At 45.8% G+C, this 25,797-nt stretch overlaps 1 protein-coding gene across 1 annotated transcript in view; it reads right to left on the bottom strand.

Moving 5' to 3' along the window:
- CACNA1E (calcium voltage-gated channel subunit alpha1 E) overlaps positions 1–25,797 on the bottom strand; it is a 259,356-nt gene that overhangs the window by 131,254 nt on the left and 102,305 nt on the right.

Here is a 25,797-nt window from a genome sequence, read left to right as displayed (position 1 = left end):
GTCATGGAAGGTTTCCTGGGTTGTACCTCCACCTGGACTTGAAGTAGGAGGAGGGTTTAGATTGCCCAATCAAGAGAGGAAGAGAGTCCAAGGAGAGGGAAGGGAGTGAATGATGAGACCACAGAGATTTGCTGTCAACAGAAGTAAGTAAGGCAAGACAAGGAGGAGCACCACCTGAATAGTGGCCTAAATGCCTGTTTGGACTTGTTCACTCTCTATGAGCTCTTCCTTCTTCCCTGTGTATCCCCCTCCCTTTGCCAAACCGTGAGCTCTCTCCTACTGGAAAACAATGCTCAGATCTGTAAGGCTTCCCCTAAGCACAGCTCTCCATTCCACTCAGAACTCCCTGGCACTCGGGCTCACCTCGCCGTAGCATACACATTCATTCAAAACTTTGAGTGTATATTCTACACAAGATGAATAAGAAAGGAAAGCAGTCCTCAAGGGCCTTCGCATCCATAAGACGATGAAATTATGAGTATAAATACCCATAATAGAAAACAGAACATTAAGTGCTGCACTTGAGTTTTTATTTATGCTTATTTATACCCCTTCTTTATAGGTCTTCTGTCTCTCACATATTGGTCTTTCCTTCCCATTAGAGGTGAATGTTTCTCAAAGACAGAATTGCATATTTTATTTCTGTTCACTCTACTAATGCCTGGAGGAGCTCCAGGCCCGTTAGCTTCATTTATTTTGTGGCCACAAGAAGCACACTTACTCCTTCGAATGGCTTGAAAGCAAGAAACCATGGCATGTAAGATTCTGTATCTTCAGAATCCAAGACAGATCTCTGGAAAGCATGCCCAGTAAATTTGCATCGGTGTTGATGGTGATAATGAAATGCCCGGCCCTACATGCCTATTTATCACCCGACTGCCTGAAAGTGCGGTGGGGGAGGCTCTCCACGGGTCCTGCTGAATCAGTTTCTCAAAGCACGCTGGGCTCCAGGTGTGCCTGAGATACTGTTCCACTCACCCGCGACGGCCGCTGGCTGAGTCTGGCACAACCAGAGTCCCCAGGCTGCTCACCTCCATGTGTGAGCAGTCCTGTCCATTTACCCTAGTGTTATACAAATGTTATTTTCTATGTGTGCCATGATATGAGAAAGAATGGGAATCGCTGTGCCAGATGACCATCTGTCAGGGACACCGAGGAGGGAATTCCTCACTTGGGTAGGTGCCTACATCAGACAACAGATGTGGGGTGCCTTCCCACTCAGACCCACATTCCTCACTGCTTCTCTCGGGACTCTGATGCTCAGATTCTGATTCGATCACTTCCCTAAACCCTCCTCTTCACTTGTATCACTTGATTTCTCCTGTCTTGTTCACTCTGCTTAGAAATATATCTTGGTCCTTCCTCTTTCCCCTAAGGTACACAAGGTTCATTCTGACTGAGCATTCCCATCGGTTTGGGAGTATAATGAGGTTGAAATAGAATAGAGATAATAAAATAATGATCACTATTTCTCCCTTCTGGGCACCATGGAAAGAATCCCTTTCAGGTTTTATCATTCTTTGCACCACTTTCTTTGCTGTGTATTCGGGTGGAAGGTACTGAGATCAATGATGGCAGGTGACTGACAAGAGGATGCATATAAGCTGTTGGATGGCAGCTCCACCATGAACCCGGTTACACCTGTTTCAGGAAGCACTGAGAGAATCTGCTGAAAACATCCTTATCTAAATATTTTCCTGTGACTTGTATCCTAAGGTTCCAGTGTATCTGAGGAGGAAAAATGATCGTGGCTTCCACTTGTTAAAGCACTTCTTAGGCTGGCCACCAAACCAGCATGAAGTCTAATCTTCACAACCATGTGTGAGAGAGATGCAATTGTAAGTTTATGTGTTAAACAATAAAATCCAGGCTCAGAAAAGCTAGGCAAACTTGCCCAAAGTCCCACAATCAGGATAAAGTAGACCCCAAATCCAAACCACGTTTGACTTTCTCAAGACACTACCTTGTGTCGCCCCTTGTATGGTGGGTGGGGGGATAGAGATAATGTTGTTTTAACGTGGGACATATTTGAAAACAGAGCTATGAATGCAGGTACAGTCAACCCTTGGTATCCAGGGGGGATTGGTTCCAGGACCCCTGTGGATACCAAGTTCCTCAGATGCTCAAGTCCCTTCTATACAATGGCATAGTGTTTGCATATAACCTATACTGCATATGGGCCACCGCAGGGCATGCCTACACATCACTCCATTCCCATGGATTCAGTGTGGTGCTCGGCAGGTAGCAAATTCAAGTTTTGCTCTTTAGAACTTGCTGGGATTTATTTTTCCTCAAAGAGTTTTGATCCGAGGTCTGTTGACTCTGCAGATGCAAAACCCACAGATATGGAGGACTGACTGTATTTACAACAGCCAGTGGAGGAAATAGTTTCTGACCAAGCTCACACGGTAACTCTCCAGATGTCACACTATTCCCACACTTTGATGTCTATAGCTTCACGCAGTGGCTTCTCCTCTGCCCTGGATATCTGATAAGGTTGAAAGACTGGCACAGCAAGTTCCCCGGCCAGTAGTGCAACAGCCATTCCGTTGCCAGGGTGACCCGGTAAAGTGGGACAAGTGATTTCCACCCACCGCCGGCTTCCGTCTTCAGAGCAGGGGAAAGTTGTCCTTTCTAACCAATATATCTGCCCCTCTCCCCCCTGCTTAAACCCTCCAGTGGCTGCCCTGCCAAGTCTCCTACCAAGGCCAACCCCAGCTTAAACTCTCTAGCTCATCCCACAGCCTCTGCCTCTCAGTGAACCAACTCACCCGGCCACACCCCACTTGAAATTCTCTCCTATGCCATGTTCTTTCATATCTCTGTGCCTCTGCTATGCTGTCCCCACTGCTGGGAATACCTTCTCCGCCTTTCCACCTGAAAAGCCTCTATGCAGACCCTGATTAACCCTTTGCTAGGAAACCTTCCCAGAGTCGGTCACTCTCATGTCTCCGTACAGGACGCTACCAGACCGCTCAGCTCTGTGCCGGGACCACTGCTTGCTTGGGTGTGGCCTTGACACCCCTCAAGAACAAGGAGTAAGTTATCTGTCTATGCATCTGCTCCAGAACCCAACTTAGCTCTCTGTAGGTGCTCGCCAAGTGGTCGCTGAATGAATAAATAAGTTAATAAGCTCAATGTATGTCTCTGATTTAAAGCAAGCAGAAGGGAGACAAGAAGGAAAAGGTGATGAAAAAGGAGATTTCTCGGAGTTCATTAAATGTCTAGAGATGTTTTCATCACCAAGAGGGCAGAGTCAGTGGATGACGAGAGGGGCCATCAGCGATTATCACGTAGTGAACCCTTCCCAGGTGTGTGTTGCCACAGAGGACTTCATCCTCTCATCCTCTCATCCTCTCTGGAAGAAGAGAGGCTCTATCTCTCTTATCGCTGATGAGCTCAGGAAAGGATGGTACATTCTGCCGCCGCATCCAGCTACAGTTCCGTCTGTGAGGCTGGGTCCCAGGCAGGCAGACTCTACACTCAACACGAAGGTGGATGCTGTAGGACCCCAGACAAAGACTAAGAGAGCATTCCCTGGTCTCGGAATAAGAACAGAGAACCACATCTGTCAGGAAAGGGGGTGGTATCTAAGGGGGAGAGGACAGTCCTTTCGGGTGGAGGGAGCAGAAAGCACAGCTTTTCTGCATGGTGGGCACTGCTAGGAAACACCCAGGTAGTGCTGACTGCATCAGCCAGATGGCATTTGGGCAGAAAGGTGATGGGAGAAAAGGTACCTCTCAAGGAAGGTGATGCTGATTCTCTCAATGCCAAAGCTAAGCTTGAAAATCTAGGTCCCGGCCTGCGGTTCTACCCTTGTAAGCTCTGTGGGGTAGAGACTTCTCTCAGCTAGGAATGCTTTTAAGACTCAGTCCTCACTCATGCCCTCACCCCCCTGAGTGGGGGTGGATGGGGGGGATGGGGGGTAAGGACACATATGTAATACCTTAATCAATAAAGAAATTTTAAAAAGACTCAGTTCTGAAAATCTGAAAATCCCCCCATCCTCTCCAAAATAATAATAATAATAATAATAATAATAATAATAATAATGCATTGTCAAAATCCCAGCCATTCAAAGCTTTAATGACACCCCTTCTGGATGAACGCACTCCCTGGTTGCCCAGCAAGGGATGCTCCCTCTGACTGGTGCCCCAGGGGTGTTTCAGGCTTGTTCTGAGGTCCCTAATCCCCACGTTTAGCCCCAGCCCCAAACCATTCTCTTGGCTAAATCCTGATAACCTATTTAGTCTGGAGAGTATACACTTTTCTAGGCCAACTGTGATATTCAGCACAAGGTCACGACCTATCGATAGTAAGAGTCAACATTTTTTGGAGCAATCCACATATACATTTTGCCTACATTAGCATGTTTAATCTTCTCAAGAATCCTCTGAAGCAGCTACTAGTACTACAGCATTTTTCTCTGCGGAGGGAATGGAGGCCCAGAGCGACGGAGGAACCTGCCTGCGGTTGCACAGACAGTAAGGGGCAGGGCGAGCACTACAGACAGCAGCCTGACCCCCGTACTCTTAGTCAACATACTCTGTACTTGGTACAGTAACTGAAATATAAGAAATGCTCCATGAACATTAGGTGTTACTATTATTTCATTAGGTTAATAAGCGCAGTTCCCCTTACTTCACCCTAAAAAGGTGGGGGTGTGAATACTTCATTATTATTTATATTCATCTCATCTAAATATTTCACATGCCTTGTGCTAGGAGGCTGTGCTCACTCCTAAACTTCTTTTATTATTTTCAGGCCACTGTAATATTCAGCATACCACATAGTAATTATTCACTGGTCTGTCCCCTGTACTAATCTGTGATCTCTTGGGGGGCAGGGCTTTGTGTTTCTTTGTGTAGCAAGTACCTGCCACGTGCTCTGAACGGGTGCTGAATAAACACTGTCGTATGAATGGACGAATGAGCTAATCAGATCATGTAGAATCAAAGCATAAAGGAATACTCCAGCCATCACTGGTTCAAATTGGGCAAACATCGTCTAGAACAGTGGTTCTTAAAGAGCAGCCCTTGGCTTTGCAGCATCAGCACCATTTGGGAAACAGGGTCTTGGATCCCAACGTCGACCTTCAGATCAGAACTCTAGGGAGGAAGGTCGGCACTCAGCAATCTGTGTTTTAACAAGCCCTTCAGGTGCTGCTTGCTAAAACCTGAGAACTACTGGCCTAGGGAAAAACAAGAAGTCGCCATGGGTAGCCTCAGTTGCTGTGCTGCTGTATCCAGAAAAGAGAGAGAGATCTGAGGAAGGAGAAAGCCTGAGGTTGAGTGGGGAGGAGGAAGGATGACAGAAGGATGTGGGGAGAGATGGAGCGGGAGGAGAAGGGAGTGGGTGAGATTGATTCACCCTGAAATCTCCTGAGAGTGAAATGGGTTCAGGATCTCAGCTGGGTGCTGCCATAGCAACAGGTTCAGCCCTCCTCCCACCCCCTCCCCAAGATGACCAGGCACCAGACACGCCTACGCTGAGCCTGGCCCTGCAGAAGGATTTAAGCTTCAGTGCGTTGGAAAAACACAGTGAGGGGAAAGTTTTAGGAAGAAGCTGGGCTCCTGGAAAGGCGGCTTCTGCAGCAGGGCAGATGGGAGTTATTAGTTTCTACAGTGGGGGGGGGGGGGGGCAGTGGGACCTTTATTCTGCCAATGGTCATTTGGATATTTATAACATCATTCATGGGCCATACAAAATTACCAACTTAAAAATTAGCCTGCTATATTTGGTCAAACATTTAATTAACTCACCCTAATGCCTTGGCAGGGCCAGGCCAAGTGATTTCTCAGGCCTGATATGGCCCGCGGGCCGATGGTTCCCCACCCTGCCCTACAGACACACAGCAGTTCCTCGGTACCCAGCTCACACCGATCACAGTAGTGCTGGGATGGCTCCACGGGCCCTGCGGGACTTACTGGGAGATGGATGAGTGGCTTAAGAGGAAAGGTAGCCTGGCTGGCATAGTTCAGTGGTTGAGCATCAACCAACCTGTGAACCTGGAGGTCACAGTTGGATTCCTGGTCAGGGCACATGCCCGGGTTGTGGACTCGATCCCCAGTAGGGGCATGTAGGAGGCAGGTGATCAATGATTCTCTCTCATCATTGATGTTTCTATCTCTCCCTCTCCCTTCCTCTCTGAAGTCAATAAAAATATATTTTAAAAAAGAAAAGAAGAGGAAAGGGGAACAGCCCACCGAGCTGCAGGGTTAGAAGGCACCATCAAGCTCAGAGCCAGGGAAGGACTGATTACTCCAGAAGCCGGAAGGGGCCACCAAGCGGGGAAGGAGAATTAGAGCAGAACTCAGAGGAAGATTCAAGGCCAGAGACTCTGGTGGGAGAGGGGAGGGATACTGCGGAGCCGGCGGCTCACAGTATTGTCTCAGGCCTGTGCGGGGATGGCTGGAGCATCCAGGGCACCCACAAGGCCAGCACATGTAATTGGCTTCTTCCCTAATAAAGGCAGGATGCGGGCTGCAGAAGGACGCCGAGATAAGCAAAACACACAATGCTCCACACGGTCTATGGAAATAACTTAGTAAAAGCCAGTTTACAGCCAATTGGGCATTAAAAGTAAGATATAACTGCCGTTGCTATGTTTGTTTCCAAGAAGAACTGTGTTATGATTAGACTAACAGGCCAGTGTTGGAATTCTCAGCAAACCGCCTGCAAGACTTCATCTCGCTTTCTTTCTCTCTGCATGAGAGAAGAAAGCAAATGAGGGAAATGTGGGATCAATAAGCCACCTCTATGTCCAGGGGATCTGCCCTCAGAAAATCCTGTGCAGCTTTGGACCCTTTTTTGGGGGTTCAGGGAGAATGCACTGAGATTTCTCCTATCTGATTTCTTTTCGTCCTCATAATGAGCCAGTGAAGATGTCATTATCACCCCCATTTTATGGATGAGGAAACTGAGCTCATAGATGCTAAGCTGCATGCAAGTACTAGTCAAACAGAGCAAGGGTTCGAACCCACATCACCTGACTTCAAAGACCTTTACCCACAACCAGGGACATGATTCTGTTCAAGGTCAGGAGCAGGGTGGGAAGTGGTGGTCCATAAATCAGCCGAGGGCTGAGACTCCTATTCCAGCCAGAACTGGGTGGCTTTCACTGGAGACAGTATAGTCTAATGGGAAAACCCTGGCCTCGCCTCTTATTAGTTCTGTGATTTTGGACAAGTCACTTCACTTCTCCGTGCCTCACTTTCTCAATCTGTATAATGGGAATGATAACCCCTGTCAGGGAGCAGTGCTGTGAAGATTAAGTGAAAAGTGTAGACTGAGACTTAACCACCCACCCCACCCCTCTGCCCACCATGTATTAGCTGTGCAATCTTAGGTAATTTACTTAGCTTTCCTGCCCTTTAATTTCCTCACCTCTAAAATATCTGGCTTAGAAATAAGCAGCCAAGGTATGGCCGGCAGAAAGCACTGGATGAGGGGATGCCATGTGCTGTAGCCAGCTCCTCCTCGCAGGGAGGACACTCCATCCCCCTGCTGCTGGGAACAGGTGCCTCTGGCAGCTCCCAGCCTCACCCCTCACTGGGAATTGCTCTTGAACCTATGAGGGGGCACCTTGCTCTGCTAGGGTGGGTCAGCCTTTCCTCTGCCCACCTCTGGCTTCCTCACTTCCGCAGCGGAAACTAGAAATAGAAAGCCCGCCCCAATACACATCCTGCATGCAAGGCTCCAGTGCAGAACTGACTTCCAGGGACCCCAATCTAAGAGGACAGGCACCGCTCGTTTCATTATAGTCCGATTTATTGGCACTCACAGGTGTTGTTTTTTACAAATGGAAGGTAAGACCCTCCGCCAGCAAAAAGTTTACAGTATTTATTGCGATACTCGCTTTATCCTTATGGTCTGGATTCGAACCCACAATATCTCCGAGGTCTGCCTGAATCTGCATCTCAAGAGCTCGCATAAAGAGTAATTAACAGCAACCACGAGAGCCTACACACTCACATTGTCTATGCAAGTCCTGGGATTGTTACCAAATTGTTGGCTGGACTAGACATCCTTTGAGGAGAGAGACTGTCTGGAATAACCTCACTTCCTCCAAGCGCCCTCTGGACAGCAGATCCTTCAGAAATGAATTTGACGTGTGCAGCTCTATTTCCACTCAGCCCAGAATCAAGTCAGTCTGCACCTGCACCGGTCCACGGGGTACGGATTTCATTTCCGCAATGTTGACACACGTGGCTCATAACCGGGGCACACGACCTCCGCAGCAAGGAACTTTATAAATGAAATCCCTCCGATGGAATAACTTTGAAAAAAGTGGGCCATACAAATCAAACCAGGGAAGTAGGTTATATGGGCTGTTGTTATTCTTAGTTCTTTAAAAAATTAAATATTAAACAAAGCTCACATCTGTAAAGACAGGTGTTGCTGACCTGATCCTCCGGCATCCCCTGAGGGAGGCATATGCTCCTTGGGGGACAGCTGATCCCAGCAGAATCCTCCCTCCACCCACCTCCTCCAAGGTGACACAGAAAGCCAGTGGTGGTGCCTGGAGTAGAAGCAGGCTCCTATTCCCGAACCTGTACTCTTGGGTTATGCTATACCCTCCGTAGCTGGCTCCTCTGGAGTTGCCAGGAAACGTGCAATCATGTTGCTCTTTTCATGCCACGAAGCAGGTTAGCTCATCGTGGGAACCACACCAGAGTCACCAGACAGCCACGGCCACTCCGAATGTGGAGGCCTTGTTGATAGTATGCCGAACGGCCAAGGCCACTCCGAACATGGAAACCTTAATCAAATGTTCAAAGCTAAGATACCATAAACAGCTGCAAGGCCACAGCGATCTCACAGTATACTGTGCCCTTCTATAGCCAAATGATTGATGTCATTGCTGGCAACTAGCCTTCTTTGTCTAAGGAGTATAATACACATTGTTAACCAGCCAATGGGCTAGGAGGGAAAAGGCTAGAGAGCTGAGACGGAGCTGAGCGCTGGTACTGCTAATAGCTCACAGAGAGCTCAGGTATAGCTACCACATTAACCAGCTAGGGTGCTGGGCAGGGGAGGCAGGAGAATCTGCTGAGCCAAGGAGGCTGGAGAGGCTACTAAGCACTATGTGTTAGGAATAAGGAATAGTCAAGCAATACAAAGATGTATAAAGAAAAAGTTTCATTTTCCCCTCACCTGCATTCCCGTCCTGCCATGTTTACAGCCTATTATATATGCTTCCCACCATCCTCCTCACACATTCAACTTACATAGAGTGTTTTGTTATTTGTTTTTGTAAATGGGATCCTGCTCTACAGATTACTCTGTAACTTGCTTTTCTTAATTAAAGCACATTAGGAATGTCCCTCCAGGACCAACACATAGATTTAATTCTTTCAAACACATACACAGAACCACAGCTATGGAACACTGCACTGATCTCCCTCCTGCTGTTTGTTTGCTTTTGTTTTTGTTGCTGTGAACATAAGCTGAAATAAATACTCTCCCTTACAGGCTATATCCCTGCCAACTTGTCTGTCCATTTCAGTAGGTAACTGGGAATCAAACTGTGACCTCCTGGTTCATAGGTGATACTCAGCCACTAAGCCATGCCAGTAGGGCAATTTTCAAGGACTTTTTTATAGTTTTACTTGAGAAATTTTAAATTACAAAATTATGTTTATTAAATTACGTTTTAGATGTCTCAACCATGGGCTTATAGGGTCAAGAGAATATGTACTAATATTTCTCAGTATTGATTCCCCCAAAGGTTGTAGCAATCCACCAAATACCCCGTCAAAAATTCTCAAATACCTCTTCCTCCACGTCCTCTCAGGTGGTGTGTGTTATGAGCTTTAAATGTTGGCCAATCTGGAGGATAAAAATGAGTCCTATTTATTGCTTTAATTTGCATTTTTTCTGAGTATTAGCATCATTTCACATGTTTATTAGCCATATGTATTTACTTTCCTTTGACTTGCTTACTCAGATCCTTTATACACTTTCCTAGGTGGCTGGTTGTCTTTCTTATACATTTCTAGAGCCTTTTTGTATATCAGTTACATTGAAACTTTGTGTCATTTTTCTCAGCCTATAAATTGTTTTGACATTACTTATGGTGTCCTTTACCGTAGAAAAATTTGTAATTTCTATGTAATAATTTCTTAAAGTTGCTGAGTCAAATATTTGAGTTTCCACTAGAGATTAAAATATTCATGTTCTCCTTCTCAACCTTATTCAAGGATGCCCTGCTTCATGAATTCAATCTTATGGGCTGAATGTACAGACTCAAGTGAGACAATTCAAAGAACAAAACTCCACAAGTGTATTGGACAGAAAATTTGGGAGAAAAATATTAGAAAAATCACCCCCCTCAACCATTTTGGAACAAAGGTTGAGAACAACTCTTCACTAATATTCACACTCTATGTAGAAGGCTAAGCAAAGGCCATCGACTGCCAGCCACACATCCCAACACGAACTATTCAACACCAAAGTCCTTCCAGCCAGTGGATCCCAGCCATGCCTCTGATCCCCGTCATCCTTGGGTGGCCTTCGGCTCAAGCAACACCCGTTCCTCCCCTCACCTCCCTGGACAGAGGGACCCTGTGCTAGCCTCACCGTTGAAAGCAAGGGAGCAAAGAAAACGAACAAGAGATCAAAAAGAGAGGCACTAAAACCCAAAGCCGAATGTTCGCTGTTAACTGCCAACTCAAGATCCATCAGGAATGAATGTTAAACATTGCTGAAATTACAGGGTAAGTTAATGGGGGAGGGGGGGAAAGATTCCATTTACAAAAAGCTGATTGACACAAAATTTTGAGAGCATGCCTGGTTCGTAATGAAAGGCCCGCCTACACTTCAGGCTTGCTGAGCTGCCATTCTCCAGCTACCAGGCCTCCCTCGGGGACAAATGGGTTTGGGTCTCAATCTGCATTTTTCAGGCTCCTAACGAGTTTTGGGATGATCACTATCATTCAGCCCTAACTGCAGCCGATTTTCTCTGCATTAATCTTGACATCAACACCCCACCCAAAAGACTTCTCTATGATAAAAAAACAACAACAACATCATGATTCATGTGATGGCATTCACACTTTGAGCTCACATCTCCCAGAAGTAACAGATTTTTGAGCTGACTGCGAGACTACAATGGAGGCCACCAGCGGTGAGCTCCTGGAAGAAAGAATTTCAGTGTTTTCACAGGAGAAAGATAGAGGGATTCCTTCTTTTGAAATAGAGCCCCTGCTTCACTCTGTAAGTGTGATGGGAATTTACTGCCCAACATGGGCTCGTGTATTCCAGAGAGTGAATGTTCCCCTTGCCTGGGGATGCTGAAGAATCTGAGGAAATGGAAGGTTCCCGAGACACCCCCTTTGAATACCAGTGTGCTAGCTCAGAACTGGACACATGAAAAGACAGTGGAGTTTTTCACCAGGGACAGGATCCAAAGATTACTGCCATTGTCCAGTCATTTGAGGGACACACAGCCCATCTCACACCTCATCACTCCGTCTAACTTCTTAGTGATATTTTGTGGTTTGTTTTTTTAAAATATCTCCGGCCAGTGTGTATCAGTGGTTAAGCACTGACCCAAGAGGTCACTAGTTTGATTCCCAGTCAGAGCAAATGCTCAGGTTGCGTGCTCAATCCCCAGTAGGGCATGTGTAGGAGGCAGCAGATCAATGTTTCTCTCTCATCAATGTTTCTCTCTCTCTCCTCCTTTCCTTTCTCTCTAAAAAAAATAAAAATGTATTTCAAAAATATATGAGTTGGCCAGACCATGACCTGGCTTACAGCATTACAGAATAGTTTTCATGATCTCAGATGTGTATTTCATAACATAATAATTTAGAGAAATAATTTAGCTCACTTTCATCCTAAGATGAATAGGAACGAAATGCCAATAATGGGGTGGAAGGCAGCTAGACAGATAAAGCAGGGCTGGGTTGGCAAGCTGCCACACTAAAGCAATGAAATTATTGGAGCACAATTCCAAAAAAGTTTAGCAGCCATTCGTCTCACTCACTGAATACGCATGTTAGAGACACAACTGAAACCTCCCTGTCCCTAAACTCATAATAATCAAGGACACTGGGGAGAAGCCTGGTGCTCAGAGAAGTAGCTGTCATCTTGAAAGGCCTTTTTCTGAACTCTAAGGTGCCCTGACAGCATTCCCTTGTGCCTGACTTACTGTGCTGGCCTGGCGAGTTCTCTGCACCCCACCCCACAGCCACTGCGAATGCTGCTGACATACTGCCCATTATGGCTGGGCTCCTCCGTTCACCAATTGGAGGCCATGAGCACAATCTGGACCCAATCTGTCTGTTGAGCCTTATCTCCCCTCACTTTCAAATAGGATCACCCCCTCTACCCCCCATATACCGAAACTTGACCTTTCCCTTGATAACACATCACAATTTTCCAGATGCGGGTGCTGTTTCCTCTGCCTGAGATGCCCACCTTCCAGAATCTATCAGTTGCTAACTCCTCCCAGGAGGCCTAGTTCAATAGCTTTCTCTTCTTCCTGTAAAATGTCTTATCCTGTGAACAGCTCTCCATCTTGAATTATAAATATTTGCAATCCTCACAGCACTTGTAATATTGTAAATGCTAAATAAGTATGTACTGAATGACACAAAATCTTTGTTGAAATGAACTGAACTGGATTTTGGTATTTCTCATTGGTCTTTTACCTTGCTATGATGTTATTATTTTTAAATCCTCATGTAGAGAGAGAGAGAGGAAGGGGAAGGGGGAGAGAGAGAGAGAGAGAGAGAGAGAGAGAGAGAGAGAGAGAGAGAGAGAAAGAGAAACATTGATCTGTTGCCTCCCTTACGTGCCCCAACTGGGGATTGAACCTGCAACCCAGGCATGTACCCTGACCAGGAACCAAACCTGTAACCTTTTTGGTGTACAGCATGACACTCCAACCAACCGAGCCACCCATTTATCAGATTTTGTTCTCATGGTTATAAAAGTCATACATGAACATCAGAAAAGCATAATCAGAAAAAAATAACCTATAATCATCACCTAAAGAGAGCCATTCTCATTACCCTCTTAAGTGCACATTTTACATCAATGCAGTAAGTTTACTTGTGGAAGTCCTACGCCCTGTGCATACTTTCCTGAATTTAGAACAAGTCACACACTATGTACTCACCCAGCATTTGGTTAACCAGAAATCTCTGCCAATGAGCACTCCTACATTCTGACAGTACAATGCAAGTAAATGCTCTTAGTGAGACTGGGGGGCCCCTCAAATTTCTGCAGTGCTTTTTCTGAATCATAAATTCATAGAACTTTATAGCTCAGAGTGACCTCAGAGAACATCTCCACTAATGCCACCTCCCCTTCCTCCCATGTGTTTGGCAAACATGGCTAGTCACTCAAGATATTTTTCAAAGATGGTTTTGGACATGGTCTCAGAATCCTTCTCCAGGTAATCAAATCCATCGACTGAAAACTGTATGCAGTGTGAAACCCCCCTGTCATCTGTGGCTCCTCCCCCTAGTTCTGCAGATGGTAAAATGCCCTAAGAGAGGCTGAGTCGCTTCCCAAGGTTCCAAGGCCCATGAAAAGCAGAGCAGGAAGCAGAACTCTAACTCTGCTCTAGCATCCTTCCCTTTATGTCACACATCTAATAAAGATGGGATTAGTTTGATATTGTTTGAATTTAAAATGTGTTTTAAGGCAGTTTGATTTTTTTCAAAATTCAGAAGCCAAACAAATCTATATAGCAATGTATTAAGTACTATATGGGATTAAACAGAAATTTCTAAATTCATGAACCCCAAGAAATACCCTGGCTTCAGATAAGTCTCCTGATCATGTTAATTACTCAGTAAACATTTGAGAACTTACTTTGCCTCTACTCTCTGCTAAACTCTGGCAGAAAAAAATAATGTAAGGTGTGGTCTTTTGTACTTGAGGAACTTGCTGTATAGGGCGTTAAGCACCCACTTCAGATCCCATCTTTTTATCCTCTGGCTCCAGCCGGATGGACTCCCAGAAAACGTGTTGGGGGGAGTGAAGACAGCAGAGGATGAAGGTGGAAGAAAAGAGCCCCCCACTATTATGGGCTACACTGTCTCTGTCCAGAGGTCATGCTGGAGTCCTAACTCCCAGTATCTCAGAAGGGACTGTATTTGGAGGGAAGGTAAAGAGGTGACTGCGCCCAAGTGAGGCTGTTAGAGTGGCCCTAACTCAACCTGACTGGTGTTTTTATAAGAAGGGGAATATGGAAACACGAAGCAACAGCCGGCACATACACAGAGAGAAAGACCACGTGAGGACACAGTGAAAAGCTGACCATCTACAAGCCAATGAGAGAAGCCTCAGGAGAAACCAAATTTGCTGACACCTCCATCTAGAACTTCCAGCCTCCAGGACTGGGAGAAAACACATTCCTGTTGTTGAAGCCCCCAGCCTGTGGTATTTCTGGCTTCACTAGCAAACGGATACACCTAACTACTAATAATGACTCCATCATTAGAGTAGGTTCAATAACGGGAGTAGAGCCCTCTACTAAGCCAAGAGTTGGCTTTCTGAGAGTTCCAAGCGACTGTGGAAGACTCCCGGAGGACGAAAGTGGAGGTATCACCTTGGATATGCCAAGGAAAACCTGAGGATAGAAGCGGAAGTGAGGCAGCTCTGGTGGATCAGTGCCAAGGAGAGGTAGTAAAGTGCTTGTTGACATAACACATCCAGGAGAAGGGAGTAGGGACTCTATTACTCCAGGGCACCATCATTAGGCCAGGGCACTCTGGGAAGTGAGAAAGGCCCCATATAGACGTCTTAGCTCAGCAGGGTCTCGTATGTTTCCTGAAGAGGGCATATGCTCGTGGTGGGGTTGACAGACTGGCTCCGTGGGTATACGATCCCCCACCTATGCACTGTAGAGACTAAGCTTGAGACAGGCAAGGGCTCTGGGAAGAGTCAGGACTCCACCGCATGAAACACTGAGCTAGTAGTTAAGAATGTCTCCCTCCTATCCTCACACACACACAATCCTACCTATACTTCCCACAGGGTCTCCCTGGCTACAGAGAAGATACACAAAATGCAGCACAAAGCGGCATGGGAGAAGGAAAAGCATCGTGTCTGGACAGCAGTCAAGAGCTTGAGACATGCCCTGCTGCTTCCGGGCTGGGTGGCATAACGGGATCTTCAGCCTCGCTGTGAGGTGGGGATGATCATATCAATCTCACGGCTCTAGTGAAAATCAAGTGTGATAAAATATGGTCATGTTTGAAGCCATTATGGAACTCCATAAATGCTAGTGGCCTTGGCAATTATTAAATGTACTTACCATATCTCTTTCTGCTTATTAAGTTGTCCTATCTCACTGGCAGATTGACTTACAATGTAGACATGCATTTTATGACCAGTTAGACTTTGAGCAATTGAGGGAAACAGCCATATGTTCATTTTTTTCCTGCCTTCCCTTTACGTGTATTAGAGAACTGTGCATGCAATGAGCATTTAACAAGCACCGATTTCGCTAATGTCCAGTCCACCCTGTGGTTCTATGCTTGGAAATGGTTCCATGGCCTCCCACCAACCCTGACTGTAGTATTTTAACACTCTCAAATTTTCCCCTATCCTATGATCTCCTTCATGTCTCTGCCACCAGTCATAACTCAAGCCAGCCTGCACACTGCCACCAAGATCTTTCTGGAACACTATTTTTAAAACATTCAATTTCTTATGCAAAAACTTTTAGTCAGTGACTGACTGCTCACAGAGAAACGTTCTAACTCCCTAGCTTGGCATTCAAGGCCTCACATAATGTAGCACCAACCACACACCCATATGTCATGACCTTCCTAACAAATCTTCCACTACGGTCAATGTGGCCTGCTCGTTGATGCTATACAAGGAATATTTGCTGCATAAGTAGATGGATGTTTGACCAGCACCACAGAACTGACCATATCATGCCCAATTCTACCTCCTTGTTTTTGTCCATGCTCTTCTTCCCACCTGGAGTGTCTCTCTGTCTTAGGGCCACTGATTACACATATGACTAAGATATAACTGTTGCTATTTAGAGATTTGTATATACTACCCACACAGCCACACACAGGAGCCTTCCCTCTCTCTCTCTTGTACTTAAGTCCCTCCAGTGCTGAAACACCAGCTCAAGCCTCATCTCCTAAAGCAGAGGTGGGGAGTGTCCGGCCCACGGGCCATATAAGGCCCGAGAAATCATTTGATCTGCCCCTGCCAAGGCATTAGGGGTGAGTTAATTAAATGTTTGACCAAACATAGCAGGCTAATTTTTAAGTTGATAATTTTGTATGGCTCGCGAATGATTTTATAAATATCCAAATGGCCCTTGGGAGAAAAAAGGTTCCCCACCCCTGTCCTATGGGAACAAACCTTTTCTGACTCCATGGTGCTCAGGACTGTCTCTCTTCTTAGCATTCCTCATGACACATTGCCTACACCAGGCCCTTGGCTTCTAGCACCCTCCCTCCTGCATTATGACTTGAACTTTCATGTTAAGTCCACCAGATAATAAGTCCCTTAAGGGAACGCTCCATCTCTTCTACTTCTTTGCATCCCCATACCCATCCCATTGCTACGAACGCAGGGCCATCGTTTGGGGCGCCTTAGAAGGGAGCAGTGTCTGACATGAGTTCTCAGTTTCATGGGCAGTCAAGTGTTGACCAGCCCTAAGCATGCTTTGATCTGTGTTATCTCTGACCCATTTGTCAACTTTGCTCAAAGTCTCACCTTGAGATGAATGAACCCGAAGAAAAACAAGAAACGACTTCAACTGCACATGTCAGCACAGGTTTCAACACGTGGATGAGGGGTGTCAGCACGAAGTGACATTATCCAGAGGAGTTGTATCTGCATAGCTGTCACAGCGATCAGGATGTACTCCCCTTCACAGCAAGAATGATGACACGCTGACTCACCACATGGGGCTGCCTTCCCAGTAGTGAAGCTGGCGTATGCTGACCCAGCCCCCCTCCCTCACTAGGCGCACCTGGAGAGTGAACAGGTACTTGTGCTGTGCAGTTCACTTGGCTAGTGACCTGAAACCGATCAATGGCTCCCCAAAGAGGAAAACCTACCTGGGACATATACTAATGGAACACATGAGAGCAACTTGGTTCTCATCTAGTTTTCATGGCCATCTATGTGCTACAATAATAAACACAATAATGTAAAATACGTGTAAAATAAAACAAGATAAAAATAAAACCATTTATAAGCTCTAATAACCGAGACATGTACCTGTTCACCGCAAATCTCTTCTCTGAACTCCAGAGTCATATGTCCGGCTGCCTATTCAAGTTCCGCTGTAGTTGTGCAATAGCCACCTCAAACTTAACATGTCGAAAACTGAGCTCCTGGTGGTCCCCTCACAAGCCTGTTTCTCCCACGATTTTCCCCATATTAGTAGTTACAATGCCATTTTACTAGGTTTTCAGGCCCCAAACCTTCAAGTTACCCTTCAAGTCCCCTCTCTCACACATCCTACTTCTGGTTCATCAATAAATGTGTCAGCCTTTCTTTCAAAACCTACCTAGAATTCCACTCCTTCTCAGCACCCTCACTTCTACCACCTGGTCTAAGCCGCCACCAGCTCTTGGATTACTGCCATGGACTCCACACTGATCTCTCTGTTCTCCCACCTTTGCCCTCATTCAGCCTGTTCTCAACACAGCAGCCAGAGTGACCCTGTTGTCACTGCCATCTTCAAAGCTCTCCAAAGGCTTTCTATCTCACCTGAAGTGAAAAGTGAAAGCATCACCATAACCTACAGGGCCAAAAATGACCTGTGTCCCACATCTGACCTCATCTCCTACTACTGCCCTCCTGTCGATAAGCTTTACCCACACTGTCCTCATAGCTCTTCCTCAACCTCTCTGGATCTTCTCCTACCTTAAGGCTTTCAGACCTGCTATTCCTTCTCAGAAAGCCTGTTCCCCCAGATATCCATATGTCTTAATTCCTAGCTTTCTTTGGGTCTTTATTCAAAAGTCCACTTTCCTTGAGGCCTTTCGTAATTATCCTATATAATAAAAGGGTAATATGCAAATCAACCGAACAGCGGAATAACCTGTCGCTGTGACACACAATGACCACCAGGGGGCAGACAATCAACGCAAGAGCTGCCCCCTGGTGGTCAGTGTGCTCTCACAGGGGGAGTGCCACTCAGCCACAAGACTGGCTGACAGCTGGTGAGTGCAGCAGTGGTGGCAGGAGCCTCTCCCACCTCCGTAGCAGCGCTAAGGATGTCCAACTGTGGCTTAGGTGGGGAGCAGGCCTAAGCCGTCAGTCAGATACCTCCTGAGGGCTTCCAGACTGCTAAAGGGCACTGGCCAGGCTGAGGGACCCCCCCTCCAGTGCACGAATGTCGTGCACTGGGCCTCTAGTCCTTTATAAAATAGCACCATCAGGTCCTCCTACCAAAACCTCCCATGTCCCTTCAGATGGTAACCCCTTCTATCACACTATGTATATAACTTTGTTTGCTTGTACATTGTTCAGAATGTAAGTTCCATGAAGGCAGAGCTTTGAATCATTTTTGCTCCCTACTGTGCCTAGTACATAACAGATGCTCAATAAAAATTTGTTATATGAGTAAACTTTAAACTGAAAGCCACTGTATACCTATGACCCCCCAAAAAAATTTTTTTTGATAATCTTGAAGTACTTTAGGACCAGATTAAGCAGACATTCTGAAAATTACCTTCAAGAATAACTAACCTTAAAGAAATTTTTATTGGCAGCAGCTATGTATTTGGTCTTCATTCAACAAACATTTATTGAGCACATAATATGTGCCAGGAACTGAAATAGGTGCTAGGGAGACAACAGTGACCAAGGAAAATATAGCTTCTGACCTTTTAAAATATACACTCTAGCAGAATTAGATCTTAACTTCACCAAGTAGTGAAGCATCTCTGGATATTAATTATGTTGTCTATAAAATATAGATGATGAAACTTCACCTACCCAAGGTCAGAGGACTCAACCAGATGATTTTTTGATATCTCTTTTCTCACTATGGATCTTATCTGCCACACCCATTGTCGTCCCATCTCTGGCATCTTCCTGTTCTCCCCAACAACATTTCTCTCTAGTTCATCTATTCCCCCCGTCTCACATATCCACATAAATACAGATACACAATCGATTCATAGTTGGTTCATCTGTAACATTCAAGACATCTCTGCAAATTAAATGTCATGCAGGGCCTCAGTGTCTGCATCTTTGGGCCCAGGAGCAAGGCAGGGGGAAACGACCTATCAAGTTCAGAGTCTAACAAAAAGGAGTTGCCATGCAGTCCCAAGAAGCTTTTCTTCCCACTGAAAATACATTCCCTCAGTTCTGGGCTCACCCAGCTAAATGTGGACAAAGCAGCAGTCACCGCGATGACATGAAAAGCCCTAATGGCACTTCCAAAGGAGTCATTGTGCTAATACCATATCACTCTGTCACTGTCACAACGTTGTACCCCTTAAAATACCCAGAGTCATTTGGGCTCTTTTGTAATGGAGAGAGGTGTGGGAGGAAATCTTTCCTTGGGAGAACATGGAGAAGGAGGGGCCTTCGGCAGCGTGGCAAAGAACATGGTATACACTTAAGCCTGCAGCACCTCTCGCTGCTATAATTGGGCATGATGGGGGAGTGGGAGAAGGGAAGCAGAAGTCCTTGATAAAGAGGATTAGCATGAAAGAGATAAGCATAAATGCTGCTAAATCATAGTCAGAGAGGCAACCAATCAGAACCAAGGTACCCAAGAAAGTTGCAACAATTCACTTTGTGACTGGACAAACTCAGATCCCAGTCTCTCCGTGTCCCAATCTCCTGCTAATTTACTCATCCATTCTGTATTTTCTAGTGGAACATAACTCACCAGAATGAACAAAACAGGCACTCAAGACATCGATTAGGAGACACGAATTGCTTATAAAAAACACACCTTAGATATAAAGATGCACAGAAAGGTTGAAACAGAAGAGCACATTAAACCCCACCAAGTTAGAAGGAAATACTAAAGAACAGAAATAAATATAAAAAATTTACAATATAGAAAATCAACAGAACCAAGAATTAGTTTTTGAGACTAAATCAAACTGATAAACTTCTAGCAAGATTGATAAGAAATAAATAAAATAGAAGAAGCATAGATTATCAATATCAGAAATGAAACAAAAAACAGGACATCACTACAGATCTGATGGATATTAAAAAAGATAATAATGGATGATGAACAACTTTATGTAACTACATTTGAAAATTAAGATTCAATGGATATTTATTTTAAGGCACAACTTAAAAGACGGACACAAGAGAGGTAGGAAAGATCAACAGGCTGATGTCTAGCAAATAACAAAAAAACCAAACTTTATTAAATTCTTTATATTGATCTTTGCATTGATCATGACTTTTCTCCTTCCTTCTTTTAATATAGTGAATTATATTGATTAATTTTCCACTATTAAACAAACTTGGAACTTGGATAAAGTCAAAATAAAATGGGGGCGGGGGGAGGCAACCCCATGGAGCCCAGATGGCTTCATGAATAAATTATAAGGAAACAACCTCAATTCCTCAATTTACAATTTTTTCCAAAGAACAGGAAAAAAGAGGGGACATACCTTGCTTTGTGAGTGAAACCTACCCTTGATATCAAAACCTGCCCAGGACATTTCAAGAAAAGAAAAGTAACAGGTCAATCCCTGTTTTGAACATAGATAAAGCAAATCAAACCCAGTGACATAGAAAACCCACAGCACAACAAAGTTGGTGTTAGTCTAGGACTGAAAGTTTAACACTAGAAAATCAGTGTAATTCACTATATTAAAAGAATATACAGAAAATTTGTGATCAATGCAATAGAGAAAAATAATTTAATGCAGTTCAACCTCTCTCTGTGTTCATGACTTTAAAAAACACACACACACACACAACTAGCAATTTAGGAATAGCAGAAAACTGTCTTGGCCTGAAAAATGTTATATATGAAAACCTACAGCAAACATCATATTTAATGAGAAAATACTGAAAGCTTTCCCACTGGGACTGTGAATAAGAAAAGAACATCCATTTTTACCATTTCCATTTAATTTGTACTGGAGGTCCCAGCCAGTGCAATAAGAAAGAGAAATAATGGTATGAAGATTGGGAAAGAAGAACTAAAACTCTCATTATTTGCAGATGTCATGATTATGTATGCAGAAAATCCAAAAGGTTCTTCAGATATAATATTAAAATAAATAAGTGAATTTAGCAAGACAGCTGGATACAAGTTCAATATACAAAATTCATTTTATGTTGATATACTGGCAAAATGTATTAGAAAACAAACTTTAAAAATAATACCAATGACAAGAGTATTAAAAACCATTGTTTAATAAAAGATGCATCTGTATCAGACTTCTGCATAGAATCCTACAAAACATTACTGAGAAAAATTAAGGGAGATACAATAAATGGAGGAATGCACCAAGTTCATGAATAACCTATATAGTCCCAATAACCTACAGAATGCAGTTCCAGTCCTAACTCCAGCAGGATTTTTTTTTTTAGCAAAATTGACAATTCTAAAATATATGTGGAAGTGCTAAGAGGAAAAAAAAAAAAGTAGCCAAGACAAACTTGAAAAAGAGGATAAATTTGGAGGAATTCTATTACTGCATATCAAAATTATGAAGCTACAATTATTAAGAAACTGTGGTATTTGGTGCAAACAGAGACACAATGAAATGAGTCGAGAGTCCAGAAATGGACTCATACACATATTGCCAGTTGATTTAGGATAAAGGTGACAGAGAGAGTAATGAAGAATAGTCTTTCCAATAAATAGTGCTAGGTCAATTGGACATCCATATGGGAAAGAAAATGAATCTTAACTCCCACTTAAAACATACATAGAAATCAATTCTGGGTGGATTGAAAACTAAATGTGAAAAATAAACCAATAAAACTTGTAGAAAATATGACAGGAGAATATCTCCATAACCTTGAAGTAGGAAAAGTTCCTGCACTAACCTGACAGTTTTATGTATTCAAAAGGTGAATGAGGGGGTTTCTTGCTGGTTATTGTCGATTATAGTAGCTATTCAAGAAAGCATTTATAAATGTGGTGCGTATGTATGTGTGCACGTGTATGTGCATGTGTGTGTGTGTGTGTGTGTGCACCTTTACTCCATGGGAGTGTCCCAACCATCTGCTCCTGAATACGGCCCAGAGAAGAGTGGCATCAAATCGGAAAAGGGATAATACCAAGGGCTACTGCCTGAAGGTCAGACAGAATTCTAGGAGGCCCCAGTGATACGCATCCCTGAATAAACTCCTCTACACTCCAAAATCTGGCCCCACGCACGGGTCGTTCACACACCTGATTCTCAGCCCCAAGAATTGACTTGCTTCTCTGACCAAGCTTTCCAATGACAAGTAAAACCATGCAAGAACCAGGGCCCGCATGTGCTCACGTTAACCCATCGCCCTCCCTCAGGTAAAATGCCTGTGAGGCCAATTGTAATTTCAGTGTTTCCCAGAGCAAAAAGAGCGAGTCATGTGACTGGAAAGGTCCGTGGCTTTAGCCATCCCTCCAGGAGGGCAGCAGCCCAGGCGACCTGAAGTCCAGCCCAGACCAGAGCACCTCCTACCCTACAGATGGGATGGGTCCTTCCTACACTTTCCTCTGGGGTTCTTCCTTCCCTTGCTCCCACAGGTGGCCAGCACCCCCTCTGAGGGTCACCTTCTGTTCACATACGCTAATGTCCCAACAGTATTTATTGTGATTTGTCCTGGGAGAGAGAAATTAGAAGGTGCTCTAACAACCTCTGCTCTTAGCTTTGTGTATCGACACGCAGAGGGTTCAGAGGATCAGGAAGACGCGTTCTACATGCCAAACTGATGGGCTTTTCTCAGCCTTTCTGGACCAGCGCCCAGCACGTGGAAGGTGGATAGGGTAGGGCTGGGGATGTGCTCTGTGCTGGCAACTCTCTAACTGCATCAGGTGAGTTAGGAGTTCTCGCTATGGAGCTACATGGAGACCCCTCCCCCATCCTGGTTTCACCCACCTGGGTGTGAGGTTCACCTGTGCCGCTTACCAGCTGCGTGATCTTAAAGCAAAATATACCAATAAAACTTGAAAATAAGATAGGAGAATATTTGTATTGTTTGACTCACTCGCAGCCTGTTTTGTCATCTACAAACTGCAGCTAATAAACAGTTCTCTCTCACAGAACTGTTGTGAACATTAAATAAGATAATGCATAAAGGAACTAAACAGTGCTTGATGCCACAATGACTGAATGGCTGTGATGATTTGCACTGGCTCATTAGTAATTTTCTTACAGCTTGCACGCAAGCACCCAAAGCCCTCCCCACCCCATCCCATACAGTCCCAGAGCCCCTTCCTCCGCACTGAGTTTGGGGTCCCCACCCACCTGCCCACTGTGCCTCTCGATATTTTATTCTGCCACACTTGGGACTATTATTCCTAAACACTTCCCCATCAGACCCAGCTGTTTCCTGTTTCAAATCCCCCGTCAAAAATCATCCTTTCCACACATCTTGCCTCCATTCCCTTGCCATTGACAAACCACTACAACAACCAAGGAAATAAAAACAAACAAACAAACAAACAAACATCTCTCAAACAAAAGAGAAGGTTTTAAATGAAAGGGAGCGTGGAAGAGCGGAACAGGCAGGAAATAAGACGGCCCTATTGCAAGGCTTTCTGCCAGGGCCCTCACCTCCGGGGGCGAGGCTTTATTTTCCTGTTTGTCTGATTTCAGGCCTAAGCCTGAAGGCAGCCCTAGCATTTTACTTTGTTTCCGAGGAGCCCTGATGCACCTTTTGTGCCTGGCGGATGATAAATAAGAATTGGCATTACAATAAAGGCATGGCACCAGATAGATGGGCAGGAGGTGGCCCTGCTGGGCAAAGCTAGGAAAAAAGCCAGGGAAGAAAAGTGCTCTGTCTTCATTTCCTTTTCCCAAGCTCAGTGCTCTCTGCAGACCCCAGAGGCTCCCCTCTGGCTGTGGTTGTCCTGAGCAGAAAGCTGCCTGCCTGCTCCAGGCTGCGGAGGGCGTAGGTCGCACTGCCCCAGCCCCGCAGGCTCAGAGCCCTCGGTTGGTCATTCCTGAGTCCTACAGTAACACGTGGGGCAGTGAGCAGGAATGTGGAAGAGGCCTCCCGACCCCAGGACGCAGGCAGCTACAGCAGAGATGCATCAGGGCAGAGCGCTGGCACCAAGGCCCCGGCATGGGACGAGAAAGGGGGGAGTGCAAGCAAAGGGGGTCCCGCCCAGAAATGCCAGCGTTGGGGCCTCTCTGTGAACACACCCAATGAATGACAGCCGCATAGCCAAGCCCCGTCCACGTCCAATGGTCCTCGTGTTCATCCAGCATTTTCCCTTCTCACTTGGCTGTCACTCACCCCAGGCCCTTGTTTCCTCCCATCAGGCCCCATTACAACAGCCTTCCAGTCACACCTGGCTTCCCTCAACCCACGTACCTCTGCCTAAAACACTCCTCCAAACAGAGTTTTCATGATGGGTCTTCTCTGTGGAAACATCCTCTTTAACGTCCCTTGTCAGCAGGACGGAACCCAAGGGTCCAGGTCCGGCAACCACAGCCTCTGAGCTCGGTCGGCACCCCCTCCTTCTTAAATCCTATTTCCCACTGATTTCAGCTGCTCCTTAAATCCATCCCAGCCGCTCTGCTTCTGCTCGCGCATTAACCTCACCTGGGCATCCTCGTGACTCAGGTCTGTGCGCCTTACTCTCCGCCCGTCTCCCCTCCCCCACCTATTCTCGGCCCTTCTCTGTGCCCTAGCCCTGCAGCTTGTCCCAGACCAGAGCACCTCCTACCCTATAGGAGAGAGCTGGGCGCAAGCCTTCCCCAACTGCCTCCAGCTTCAGTGTGGCAATTCTGGGTGGGCCGGCCCCTCTGTGATCACTGTCTGGGAGCCCCTCACCCCCTTTCCTGCTCACCGCTTTCATTGGCTCATCACCCCAAGTTCTCACCGAAGGGAGGCGGGGGGTGGGGGGGATGGCAACCCCCTGTATCTGGTCCCTGGGGTCCCCACACGGCTTGTTGGCCCTGACCACATCTCTTCAATACTCCCTTCATGGAATCCTCTTTGAACCCAGGTGAAGTGCCTGCTGTTTCCTGCCAGGATCCAGCTTGAAACACCATCTTCCCAGCCTCATTCCAAACCCCACCTCCTCCAAGAACTTTCTTTCCCTCTGTAGCTGAGAGATGGCTCATCTCTCGTCACTCCCCAACATCCTTTCTTCATTTCAACCCTCGGTGGAGCTTTACTGTTTTCAAAGCGTTTGACATAAATGAACTCGTCTGTTCCTCACGACAACCCTGAAAGATAGACAAGGTGCTATTATCGTTAATAATCTCGTTCGCATTTTGCAGAGAGCTGAAGCTCCTCGCGAGCAGGAGTCGTGGCCAAGAACACGCAGCTGTTAGGTCGTCATAACGCAGGTGGTTTGGGCCACTGGAAGTGGGGGTGCGGGAGATACACCAAAAAAACACGGCCAGGTAAGAAGGAGCCTTCAGGCCCAGACTCTTCCCTACACCTTTCTCACTGCCCTGCCCACCCCCGCCCGGTGCTTGAATCCACGCCCCAGACACCGGACACCCTCGTGGTCAATACATTCATTCACTTGTTCAGTCTCTACAATGGGCCGGCAGGGTGCCACCCCCACCACCACCCCCCCCTCCCCGCGGTGCCATGGTGAGCAAGACCGGCACTGCTCTGCTCTTGTGGGGTTCACGTCAGCAGGAGGCACGCATTACATAAGACATTACACAAACCACTGCAATAGTACAATGG

Source organism: Myotis lucifugus, unplaced genomic scaffold (genome assembly GCF_000147115.1).
Source record: "Myotis lucifugus unplaced genomic scaffold, Myoluc2.0 scaffold_54, whole genome shotgun sequence".
Taxonomy (NCBI): Eukaryota; Metazoa; Chordata; class Mammalia; order Chiroptera; family Vespertilionidae; genus Myotis; species Myotis lucifugus.
Note: the sequence above shows the minus strand (reverse complement) of the source record. Positions and strands in the feature narration are given on the sequence as shown.